Genomic DNA, 13452 nt, shown 5'->3' on the forward strand with positions numbered 1-13452 from the left:
CAACATTTTTGTCATGTAGTCCAACGGCTACTTTAAATCCTACGTGACATGCAGTAAAGCCGCAAATTCTGCTTACATGGCACATTAACAAATCTCTTTTTTTTTTTTTAAATGACTAACGGCTACTTTACCACCTTACCAATAATAATACTACCTCCGTTACATATTATTTGCAACGATTTGACATAAAGTAGAGAGGAAAAATGTCTAATCGTTGCACATAATATGTAACGGAGGTAGTATTAGAAAACAAAAAGGGTCTAACGGCTATATTTCACTATGCAATTATGCATGCTGTCGGCTGACCCTAACACTATACTGTTATCATAAAAATCAATGAAGCAGGAAATTCACCATCAAACTTATCACATTTTTGAGGCTGAAACATACATGTAACATAAGAAAGCACGGCCCGAGCTGATACATGCTAAGTACACATCAGAGACAATGGGACAAGAAGTAAATCCAGACAATTAGAATTATAAGTACAAGAAATAGAATGGTAACACAAAACATACAAATAATACTATAAACTAGCGGTCAGGTCATATATCAAGTAACAATTCTTGTAAGGCTATTCTGTTACCTTACCGCGGATGTAGGCTTCTTCTTTTTCTTGCTTTGCTTGGGCAAAAGCATTGAAAATCGACCGAACCAAGCTTATTCCTTTTAGCAAGCAGCTGCTTTTGAGACCCCCCACAACACTCTCCACCTTCCAAGCAGAAGATATGACAGCATTCTGTTTCCCGAGCATCTGACCCAATGAAACCTTCCGTTTAACGTTACTTTTCCCTGATTCAAACTCTTCGGTGATGAGCAGCTTCTGGCTAAGTATTTGCCCGATTGACAAGGTTGACTTTAACACGGGGGCTTTCGCATCACTTACTAGAGTAACACCATTCACATCAAGCACCCAAGACTCTCTCCTTCGGTTTGAAGGATAAGGATTCTTAAATTTGGTTGAGTATTGTATGGAACGTCTTCGATCTCCATGCTCAGATCTCCACTTCCGAAGAGCCGCCTCAACACCAAGCTTAGCCCTATTGGCAGCCACAACTCTGTTCAAAGCATCTTCCAACGCCTGTTTAGAAGTTTCAACTTCATCCATGGCTTCTTCTACCCTCTTCACAGTATCCATTTTCGATACATTTGCCTCATCAACTTGAAGTGCTGCCTCAAGGGCTTTCATATTGCAAAGTTCCTCGGCATCTTGAGCTTTGCTTTTTAAGGAAGAGTATTCTTCAAGAGTAAGGGTTATTTTTTCCGGGTTTTCCTCAGTAGTTGTTGAGTTCTCACTCTGCTCTATAGCCTTGATCTCAGCAAGAGCAACAGGTTCAGCAGCCTTCGCTGCTAACTTCATTTTTCTAGCAGCAACCAATCTGATCTCGGCTGTCTTTACCTTAGCCTTTGTTTATTCAATCTCTGACATGACCTTCATGACTTCAGACTTTGCAGTCTCTCCCTTCTTCTTGAAATCTTCTGCCTCATCGCTCAACCGTTGAAGCTCCGCTGCAATGTCCTTGCTACCGTTGTTAGCTCCCTTGGCATCTTCCAGCTTAGATTTTTTGTGATTTCTCTCTTCTTCAAGAGAAGAAACCTTCAATAGTTCAATGTGTTCGATCTCATTCTTTCACGGGTTTTTTCCAAGGACATCCTTTCTCTCTCTATCTTCTTGTTGTAAGATTCCACAAATGCTCGAATTTCAGCAAGATCACTCGTTGTCTTGGTAAGGTTCAACTTAACCCGGGGTTGATGATGGTACAAGGTTTGAACTTTCTGGAAGCTTCTGAGCTGAGAGATTAGGATTATTCTCCTTCTCTTCCTCCTCTTTTTCGTTCACAACCGATGGCTTCTCATCAACACTAACATTCACTTGGGCTTCAAATTCTTCTTTTTGTAGCTTTGACTTGAGTTCCTCAACAATCCTCTTGGTTGCTTCAAGTTCTTTTAAAACCTCAAACGTATCTTTTTCTTTCAAGATCAGCTCTTTCTCCAATTCGGCTGCTTGTTCTTCCACTTTTGCTACACCAATTTCCTCCACATCACCCTGCTATAATATTTTAATTTAACATAAAAAAAGTTAGAACTGTGTGTTCTTGTCAAAATCAGAAGAATGCACCAAGATTTGGCATATAGAAAATAGTAGAACAGCAAAAACCATTATAAAATTTAGGTCAATAATATATCACTATTACATTTGATACCCCAGCTACCTCCACACAGCAAATCGTATGATCCTATATATCATACCTATTTGGGCACTAATTGAACTTCGGCTTCCATATATTCTGGTATTCATTCAATGAGATATATGTCCAACAGTCCAAAGTATTGGTTAAAATAACAGTGCTATATGCTAACAGTCTTTCTGATTTTTACCCATTTGTTGATTTGATCCTTTCGAGTTAATGTGAGTTGATGAACCATTAACACACCAGTACACCACCCTTCAATTAATTTCAGTAAGAGAAGCATTTCATCTACTCCCCACCCTAAGACATGAAGTTTTTGAATTATATTTTGAATAATGATATATTGAATATCCAGATTTGCCATTACATCTCAAAGCTGGAAAATGATTAAACACAACCATAGTATGACAATGTTCTTCCATCAATCAACTACCGTGTATGTCCTGCATCAACTGATGTAAACAGCCATACTACTAAGAGTCCTAAACAATCCTTACCCTTTCACTTTTCGGCCATCCTGCCACCAGTAATCACTTTCCTCTTTATAGTAGCACCACCTAGTTCCACACTACCACTTTTAACTAGTATTCTACACACCACTCATTCCTATAATAATGTCTAACATGAATATATCTTAAAATCCAACCTCAATTGATTTTCACTCAATATTATCATCATGAAGTATCGAACAGCCTAAATTTGTCATTTCTCCTCAAAGCTAGAAATTCCAAACATAAGATCATGCTAAAATGAATCAATGTACTCCATAATCGATTAAATATGGATCCCACAAACTAATTTATAGGAATTCATATGTACTCAACCAGGAAAATTAACCTCTTTGAACATTTCAACCATCCAACCTACAGAATTCACTTTCCTTCTTAATTGAAATTTTAAATCAATTAACTACTACACTTGCGGAGGGTTGACAAAAGATTTCCCTATTACAATCGGATTGCATCAAGGGTCTGCATTAAGCCCTTTTCTTTTTGCAACGGTTCTAGATGAATTAACTAGACCAATTCAAGATGAGGTTCCATGGTGTATGCTGTTCGCAGATGATATCGTTTTGGTGGATGAGACTAAGGATGGGGTTAATGTCAAGTTGGAGCAATGGAGGCAAAGGTTGGAATCTAGAGGGTTTAAGCTAAGTCGGAGTAAGACTGAATATTTGGTATGTCGTTTTGGCACTCAGAGGGGGACAAGCAATGAAGTGGTGAGTTTGGATGGAAAGGATCTGACCATGAGTGAATGTTTTAAGTACCTAGGGTCGATCATCCAGAAGAATGGTGACATTGATCAAGACGTGACCCACAGGATTAAGTCAGGGTGGCTTAAATGGAGAGCGGCCACGGGAGTGTTATGCGACCGCAGCATTCCCTTAAAGTTGAAGGGAAAATTCTACAGGACTGCCATAAGACCAGTGTTGCTCTATGGTACAGAATGTTGGGCTTCTAAGAAAGAGCATATTAAAAAGATGGAGGTTACGGAAATGCGCATGTTAAGGTGGATGTGTGGAAACACTTTAAGAGATAGAATCAGAAATGAGGTTATTCGCAAGAAAGTAGGTGTGGCGGGCATTGTAGATAAATTAAGGGAAAATCGTCTGCGTTGGTTTGGACATGTAAGACGGAGACCCGAGGGTGCACCGGTGCGAAGAGTGGAAGAGTGGGACCATGGAGGGATTAAACGAGGAAGAGGGAGACCAAAGATGACTTGGTTGGAAGGAGTGAGGAAGGATATGAAGTGCATGGATTTACGTGAGGATGAAGTTTTGGATCGTAAGGGATGGAGGAGAAAGATTTATGTTGATGACTACACGGAATAATCAAATTTGGTTCATGTTAGCCGACCCCACTTTTGGGATTAAGGCTTTGATTGATTGATTGATTGATTGATTGATAACTACTACACTAATGAACACTTTATTCCTTCACGTTTTTCATGACTAACATATTATAATCAAACTCCAACTATAAAAAAGAGAAATTAATTACACAGTTACACCATAAACTCATCAATAATGTTACCACTTTCATACTAAATTTGTATGATCACATATACCAAGACCAGGCTGGGTGGCCCTCATGACTTTAACCAGCTAAGCTAGCTCGTGTTGACAAAAATCCACATAAACAAACACATGGGAATACATAAATTTTTCTCAATCAAATTCTCAATCTTTCAATTTTAAACAAAAAAAAAACCCCACCAAAATTTAAATAAAACAAATTCACAACAAATCTTTAAAACAAAACTGAACAATAGCAACTAAAAAAACAAAATTAGAGCTAGAATTTACCAGAAAAGAATGAGTGGATTTATGTAAATTGGAAACAGGCTTCCAAAATCCAAGCCCACCAAACTTAGTGACATCTTCTTTCAGCACCAATTTCACCTTTCAATTTTCCTGAATCCCCAAATCCTTGGGTTTCTTCGTCCCCCATTTCAATCAATCAATCAATCAAAAGAAACCCACAAAAAAATCCCCAAAATAAAATTGACCGTTTTGATTTTTTGACTTTAATTGCTGAAAAATTTATCTGGGGTCTTAATTTACTGTTGACTGAAGTAGAAAAAATCAAGAACAAAGAAAAGAAAAACAGAAAAAAAAAAAAAAAAAAAAAAGTGTGAGAGTAGAAGAAGAGTGTTGTTGGGAGTGAAGGTTGAGGGGTTTAAGGAAGTAATAAAAGTGGGGTTTGTTTGTTTGTTTTCTGTTGGCATCGTGACAACGTTGATGGTCTTTTAACGTTCGAGCTTTGGTTGGGGATTTCGTTGGGTTTTGTGCTTTTGAGTACTCGGTATTTGATTTTAAGATCATTTTTCTATTGTTTTTATGACTTCTTTTTTGGAAAATAACGTCTACATTTTTTTTTTTTTTTTTTACGGTGAGAACTTCATAAATAAAAGGCAAATTACAACCTAAGTGCTAAAATAACTAAAAATAAGTGAACACACGAAACTAAACACACTAATAGCAAACTAGCAACCCTGTGTAACTTTGCTGAGGACCAAGAACTGGAGTCGTGATAAAGACCACCAACTGCATAACACCATTGACTTCGGAGTCGGAAAAACCAAAAGAAACCCACCAAAACTTCATCGTGGACTAGGAACTGCCAATTGAACCTAACCAAGAGAGATCTGAAGCTTGCAATAACCCAGGAGCAAAAGCACAAGTAAAGTTGTTGACACCAACACCGACCGAAAGACTGCACCCTGTTGTAGGAAACTCTTACATTGACACCATTCCACTCCCAGGGATGATAAAGATGGGGAGCCTCCTCCCAGATTTGGATTAACAACGATGACTAACGATGCCACCACAAACACTAACAATGGGATGATAGTAACTGACTGAATACTCTTATCATCCCAAAACAACGAAACAACAGGACGAGCCAACAAACCTTTCCACTCAACAACACCTACCACCGGCAAACTCCAAATGCAGAAACCTATCCCCTAGAAGACCACACTACTAATAAACGAAACCTCTTTAAAACGCTCGGTGACCCACTCACCTATAACTTCCAGAGAACCATAGTCACACCCCACAACGGCACTCAACAGGATCACCAACACCACAAGCAAGGTTGAACTTGACCTTGCAATTTCTAACAACCAAAGCAAAACTACCTAACAAGACCCCAAAGATAACACTTCTTTATCCTCCATAAGAGGTACTACCAAAGGAAGCCCCAGCACAAGCCAAAACATCAAAACCAAAGACTCTTTAAACAAAGGCAGAAAGCCCAAACAACCAGAGCAAACTACCTAAGTTAAAACAAGAATAAACCAAGCAAACAGAGAACACCTAAAAAAACAGAAATGAAAACTCACAAAGCTACTCTAAACTAAGAGAAGATAGCAAGAAATTACCGCACCGTTGAGCTCTAAACCACCACTGAGAACAACCACCAGAGGCCAACGCAAGAATAAAAAAACAAGCAAAACAACCAAACACCTACTTTTAGGGAGGTATAAGGCGTGGCATAGCCACACCCCTAGCGTCCTCCTCTAAAATACGACTAAAATCTATCAGAACATTATTAATATATTCTACTGAGAGTCTTGAACAACTCCGCGGTTGGCCAACCAATCTACCGCTCGATTACCTTCTCGATACACATGAGCTACTCGAATTTGCCATCTTGGATCATTCAACAACTTCCTACAATAGAGTATGTCATGAACATTTTCTCCCCGGGGCACCTCCTTCTTCTGTAAAGCTTGCACACAAGAGAGGTTGTCCATCTGCACTTCAAGCTTTTGTATTTGCAAATTCTGAGCAAGTTCTAAGCCTTGTCAAGGCCATGACCTCTGCTCTAAAGGCCGAGCAATAGCCAAAGTTGCTAGCAAAGGCACACCAGCTTCCCTGAATAGTCTCTTATCAGCGCACCACCTCCAGCAGGGGCAGCCCTTGACTGCACCATCACAGTTTAGCGCATACCATCCATAATCTGGAGTTGGCCACGGAATGTTAGCTTGAATCTTCGTGGTTTTGCTTGAATTTTCTTTCTCAATTATACTTCTCATTGTTCTTCTGGCCTCCTCATACCTCACCTGTAAGAAAGCCATAAAATCTATGGGGAATTCATCACGCCTATTATGCACAAAGCAATTGCGCCACCTCCAAATCCACCAAACCGTAACCCAAAAATAAGCCACCCAACTCTGATCACTTCATCATGAGTATCAAGATTTTTCATGTTTTTCTCGATCCACTCCTTTATATTACCCTGATAAAATTGATTGAAAACATAAGGGGTAAGAGTTTTCCTCTAAATTACTCGTGGTGTAGGGCAGTCACGCAAAATGTGAATGGTGCTCTCCTCTTGCGCCCCATATATATAGCTCTTTGGATCGTTTGTGAGGTTGCGCTTGAACATATTAAAATTATCAAGAATTCGATCATGGCAAGCCAACCATAGGAAGGCTCTAATTCTTTGCTGAAATGGGGCTCCCCACACGTTATCCCATCACTCATCATAGACTACATCAGTTTCATGTCTCATGATTTTTAAGGCAGAACGTATGGAAAATTTCCACTGCTTTCCTTCTTTCCAGTAAACTAGATCACCAACACTCGAATGAATGCGAAGTTCATGATTTTGAATGACCTTGAGAGTATTAGGGTCGGGTAATGTGCAAACTCACTCCAATTCCACCCAAAACCCTCTTCCCACATTTCACCCACGGTTGCTTCTACAATTTTATCTGGTAAGCTTTGAGTCACCATATCACTAAGGGGTTGACCCGTACACCAATTATGATCCCAAAAGAGGGTTCTTTCACCATTACCTACTGCCATCTTGGTCCCTTCACTTATAAGTTTTGCATTTTCCATTATACCACTCCACACACATTAGACATCTCTGCTTTCGGTTCAAACATATCAAGATCACATCGACCTTGACAATATTTAGCCCTTAAAACCCGAGCCAAAAGTGCATTAGGATTCTCTAAAATTCTCCAGCCAAGTTTAGTTAAGAAAGCACTATTAGCTTGTCTTGCGGACATGATGCCAATCCCGCCCTTAGCTTTTTGCAACATCTCTCAGGAAAAGAGATGAATTTTTTTGTGTTCATCATTGCCTCCCCAAATGAATCTCCTCGTTTTCTTGTCAATTTCATCACATACATCTCGAGGGATTTTCGCGGTTTGCATTGAGTATAGAGCCATGGTAGAGAGGGTTGATTTTGCCAAAGTAATCCTCCCCGCGAGAGACAAATACTTCGACTTCCACCCAGCTAGTCTTCTGTCAATTTCAACTTTTACTTTTACTAGGGCAGCTAACGCGCGCGATGCGCGTGTCATAGCTAGCCATATCTTGAAGGTTTTTTTGGTTTGGCTTTTAAATCACAAAATTAGTTAAATTAACAATAAGATAAATTTTTCCTAAAAAAAAAACAATAAGAGAAAATATGTAATCAACTATATCTAGGTGGTATTTTTGTTCAAGACAACTAACATTTATGAAAGCAAAAGTACATAAATATTTTAGAGGTTATAGTTGTCTAAACACTATTCATTAAAATAACATCTACATATTAATGAGGGTATGTATGTAAATACACATTTTGAAGGGTATAATTGACATTACACTATTCATAAGAGTATTTAATATGTAATCAACTATATCTAGGTGGTATAAATGTTCAAGACAACTAACATTTATGAAAGCAAAAGTACATAAATATTTTAGAGGGTATAGTTGTCTAAACACTATTCATTGAAATAGCATCTACATATTAATGAGGGTATGCATGTAAATACACATTTTGAAGGGTATAATTGGCATTACACTATTCATAAGAGTATGTTTCTACTTTTTATAAGGTAGGGAATTGTTTATTTATCATGATTTCTTCAATTAATGTTGTTCTTGCTTTTATTAGTATGTGTGATTAGTTTCTTAATTCGGAATAAAGCAAAACCCAATATGATCAATGCTTGAAATCTGCACATACATAGGTACAAGGAGGATTAGGAAGTTAAAGATTTGAGTTATTTTTATTTTTTATTTTTATTTTTTTTAATTTAAATTTTAAGATATGAGTTTAATGTCTCAAATTTGCTTCATTCCATGAAAAGTAGACATGATAGATAATTCAGAAAGTTATTGACTACGTAAAAGAGATTTTGGTACTTAGGGAATGCTTTTCTACGTGTCAACTGTCAATCAATACTGTATACTAAAGTCAGGATTATTCCAAAATATACACGCGTCATGTTCACAATAAAAAATTTCATGCCAATTTGTTTTTGTTTTATTTTTTATCCAATAACTAATGTGTGACCCAAGCGATGCTCTGGTTTTTGTTTTAACACTTGTAATTGAATATACAGATTCATTCTTTATTATTTATTTATTCATTATTGTTTAAAATTTATAATAGTTTTTCATTAAACCTTTGAATAAATTATTTATGAAACAACTATTGATTAAATATACAAACATGTTCCTGTCAAAAAAATTATATAAACATGTCTTTTGTTTATAATTTATAATATAATGAAAATAAAGACATAATTATTATCAAAATAATAAAATAGCTATAATTAATTTATAACAATAGTTAATTTTTCTTGCTTGTATGTATTTCCATATACTTATATATTTATGAGTGGAATATTAAAACTTGATTAATATATGGATAAGATGGTAAGACACCTAATGCATATTTTAGTGGTTATGAGTTCAAATCTCATGATAAACATTTTTATTAGAGGGTGCCACGTGGCACATAAACGTTTTTAAAAACGCTTTTTAATATATAAAGTATAGATATAGATAATAAAATTAATGATTTTTTAAAAAACAAAAGAGAATAAGAAAAATTAGAAATAATAATCCCAACTTAATTTCTTCAATTTTGCTACAATAATCCCAACTTTGGATTATTTTGGAATAATCCGAACTTTAGGGGGCATTTTTTTTCTTCAATCCCAAACCGGTCAACAAAAGTCAATGATTTATAATGTCAGGTCACTTGACACGTGTCAAGCCCTGATTAGTCCATAAAAAATAATAAAAAAAAAAATTTTTAAAAAAATCCAAACATCACCAACCACTTGACACGACCAGCTTGCCCCACCGACCACCCTAACAACCACCTCACAGCCAGCTTGCCGCCCCTTTGTCGCTGACCAGACGCGTGAAACAACCTCCACCATCGTCGTCTCCCTTCCTCCCCGAAATACCCCTAATTCCCCCTGAATTCACCACCCCGAAACCCCAAATCCACCAACAAAACCCCTCCACTCCCGTCGAAAACCGCCAAAAACTTCTCCCCACTGCCAAAAACACCCAATCGTTCCTCCCACTATCCCGAAACCCTAAGCGACTAGGGTCACTACTAGAAAACAGGCAAATAACGACGGAAAAATTCTGTCGGAAACACCTTGTTTTCCGTCGGAAAACCTGTTTCCGACGGAATTTCCGTCGGGACTGGTTGTCGGAATACACTTCGTCGCAAAAAGAGCCATTTCCGACGGAATTTCCGTCGGAAACACTATTCCGACGGATTTCTGTCCGCCGGAAGTGATTTTCAGGCCCGACAAAAGTCCGTCGGAAATTTACGACGGACTGTATTCCGCCGGAAAAATTCGATGGGAATTCCGTTGGAAAATGATTTTAAAAAAACAAAAAAAAAATGCCTCACCACCACCCCTCACCACCAGTTCACACCACCAGCCACCAGCCCACACCACCAGTTCGCATTAGCCCTAACCCGTACCACCACCCACACCAGCCGCCCTAACATGAACCACCACCCACTACCCAACCACGAAAACCTCCACCAATCCCCTACCCACCTGACCCTAACCCACCCAAATACAGATCTACCACCCCAGTGAACCCATATCTACGACCCTAACACAGCCCCAACCACCCCACACCACCAAAACCACCAGTGTCGCCGCTATAACAAAAAAGCACAACCCAAAAATTAAAAAAAAAAAAATAATCCCACACCAATCACCCTAAAATTCGAACTCCAACAGCCACCAAATTCGAAGTATATTCAAAATCTCTGATAAACCAACAACCAAAAAAATCGAAAAATATACACATACCTTAATTCGACTACACAAAACCTTGAAATTGGGTTTAGGAGGCCAAATTCGACCATGAAAACTCTAGATCTAGAGTTTTCATGGTCGAATTTGACCTGAAAACCTTTGTTTTCATCATGAGAAGAGAGAGAAAGGGCGAAACTCGATCTACTCGAAATTGCTATTGATGTCGTCGGTGTTGGGGTTGTTGTTGATGTTGATGTTGGCAGTGATGGGGTTGTTGTTGATGTCGAAGTTGTCTGTGTTGGGGTTGTTGTTGTCGATGTTGGCGGTGGTGGGTTTGTTGTTGATGTCGATGTTGTGGTGGGAGATGTATGGAAGAAGGGAAAGAAAATGAGAGAAAGAGAAGATGAAAGAGAAGAGAGGAAGACAAGAAGAACGACAGAGGAGAAGGAGGAGAGGAGAGAGAAGGAGATGATAGAGGAGAGAGAAGAGGAAAGACAGTGAAATGGAGAAGGGGAAAGAGAGAGAAGCGGCGGGTAGGATTTTAGGGTTTCTTAAAAAAAAATTTAAAAAAAATTGTATTTCGTCGGAAATCCGTCGGAAAAGGTAATTTCCGACGGAAAATTTATCTGTCGGAAAAGTTAATTTCCGACGGATTTTCCGTCGGAAAGCACATATTTTTCGACGAAATTATATTCCGTCGGAAATTTCGATGTTTCCGACGGATTTCTGTGTCCCTCGAAACCAGTTCGTCGTTATTTGCCTGTTTTCTAGTAACCGGTTTTCGACGGTGGGGAAGAATTTTTGGGGGGTTTTCGACGGTGGGAGAAGATTTTGGGGGTTTTAGGGAGTGGAGATCGGGAGTTTTTGAGGATTTAAGTGGCGATTTGAGCGGAGGAGATCGGGGGAAAAAGAGAAACGGCGAGTGGGGAGGGGGAAACGGCGCAAGGGGAGGGGGAAGGGGAATTAGCGCCGCCGTTTAGGGTTGAACTGGTGATTATTGGGGTTGGTTGGTGGTGTTTCGGGAGGTTGGCTGGTGGTTTTAGGGGTTGGTTGGGATTTTGGGGTTTTGTTGGTTTTTTTTTATTATTTTTTTAAATTTATATTTATTTATTTATTATTTTTTTATAAATTGTTTTAGCCAATTCCATTGTGACACGTGTCACTTTTTTAAAAAAAAGAAATTTTACCCATTCAACCGGTTACCGATTTTTGGAATTGAAGAAAAAAGGCAACCCCCAAAGTTCGGATTATTCCAGAATAATTCAATGTTGGGATTATTGTAGCAAAATTGATGAAAATTGGGATTAATATTTCTAATTTTTCCAAAAGAATATGCCGCCTAAAAATTCAATAATCTTTATTGGGTTTGTTCGGGGCTTGTAGGATTCAAAAGGAGCCCAAACTTTGGGTCTCTCCAACGCACTAGTTGGCTGGAAAGGCTAGGGTTCGTGATTTCCATTTTTTATCTTTCTAGTTTGTTTGTATTTTGTTTCTTAGTTCTCATTGTCAAAAAAAAAAAAAAAAAAAAAAAAAAAAAAAAAAAAAAAAAAAAAAAAAAACTCACGTAACACATTATAAAAGTTATAAGCCCCCTTTCTTATATTTTTTTCCTTCCATCTTTTCCCTCCAATTTTCTCGCTCTTCAAACTCTACATCAGTACCTTCGCTAGATTTTTCACTTTCATCGCCTTTTCAGTTCTTCGTTCTTCATTTGCAATCCCGGATCACCAACTGGTATGTTTAAGTTTCAATTTCAATTATTGCACAATTTCAATTTCAATTTCTTTTTCTTTGGGTTTTCTTGAAGATTTTAGCTAGGTTTGTTTATTTTTGCCTTTGTGTTTATGATTTTTTGTTCTTAAATGTCACAATTATCAAATTCTTTTATTCCAATTTGATTTTGGGGTCAAATGTTACGTTTCTGTTCAGCTCAATCTCTGGGCTTTTGGTGTTCGTCGCCTTTTCGAGTCTTTTTGATCATCTTCCTCTGTTTTTTCGCTTTGCTGTGGTTCTGCAACTGCGGTATGCTCAACTTTCGTATTCATTATTTGCGCAAATTCAATGCTGTTTTTCTGAATTTTTTGAAGACTTTAGCAGCGTTTGTTTTTTCATTGTTTTTGTTGTTTTTTAATTCAGCTCACTGCACTTTCTTTGGATTTGGTGTTCGTAGTTTTTTCGGGTCTTACTGAGTTCTGCATCGTCTCCCCCCGATCGTCTTCCTCATACGGTGTTCTCCAACCTAGGTATCTTCACGTTTTGACATATGCGCAATTTCAATTTTTATTTCTTTAGTTTTCTTGATAAATTTAGCAGGGTTTGTTTGTTTTGTCGTTTATAATTGTTAATTATTTCGGGTTTCCAAATTATCAAATTCTTTTTTTTATCTTTAATTTTTCTGTTGATTATGTTGTTATTGTTCAGTTATTAGTGAGGTTTTCGTTCTTTTTGTTTTCTGTAAATGTTGTTATTGTTTGTTTCGCGCGAAATCAATTGTTCTGTAATTGTTATTTAATTGCTTAATTATTAAATTCTGCTTAATTAACTAACAGAACATATCATACATTGGACATATATAAGATATAACAGATTATTATTAGACAGAACTAAACATAATAGAATATAAGGCAAATCATACATTTTGTATATTGACCACGTCTACCTCTCGCCCTTCAATCATCATCGGATTCATTCAATTCATCATCGTTTATGTCATCCGTAGGCATGAATT

The 13452-nt window shown here is 37.7% G+C and overlaps 1 pseudogene across 1 annotated transcript; it reads right to left on the bottom strand.

The window, feature by feature from the left end:
* Positions 1-337: 337 nt before the first annotated feature.
* Positions 338-4887, bottom strand: LOC145618269 (WEB family protein At2g38370-like; annotated as a pseudogene). Its single transcript, XR_014107886.1, has 2 exons — positions 4498-4887; positions 338-2050 (listed from the first exon to the last, which is right to left on the bottom strand). The product of XR_014107886.1 is annotated as a WEB family protein At2g38370-like (transcript).
* Between the last annotated feature and the right edge of the window lie 8565 nt (positions 4888-13452).

This window comes from Chenopodium album, chromosome 26 (assembly GCF_948465745.1).
Source record: "Chenopodium album chromosome 26, dcCheAlbu1.1, whole genome shotgun sequence".
Taxonomy (NCBI): Eukaryota; Viridiplantae; Streptophyta; class Magnoliopsida; order Caryophyllales; family Amaranthaceae; genus Chenopodium; species Chenopodium album.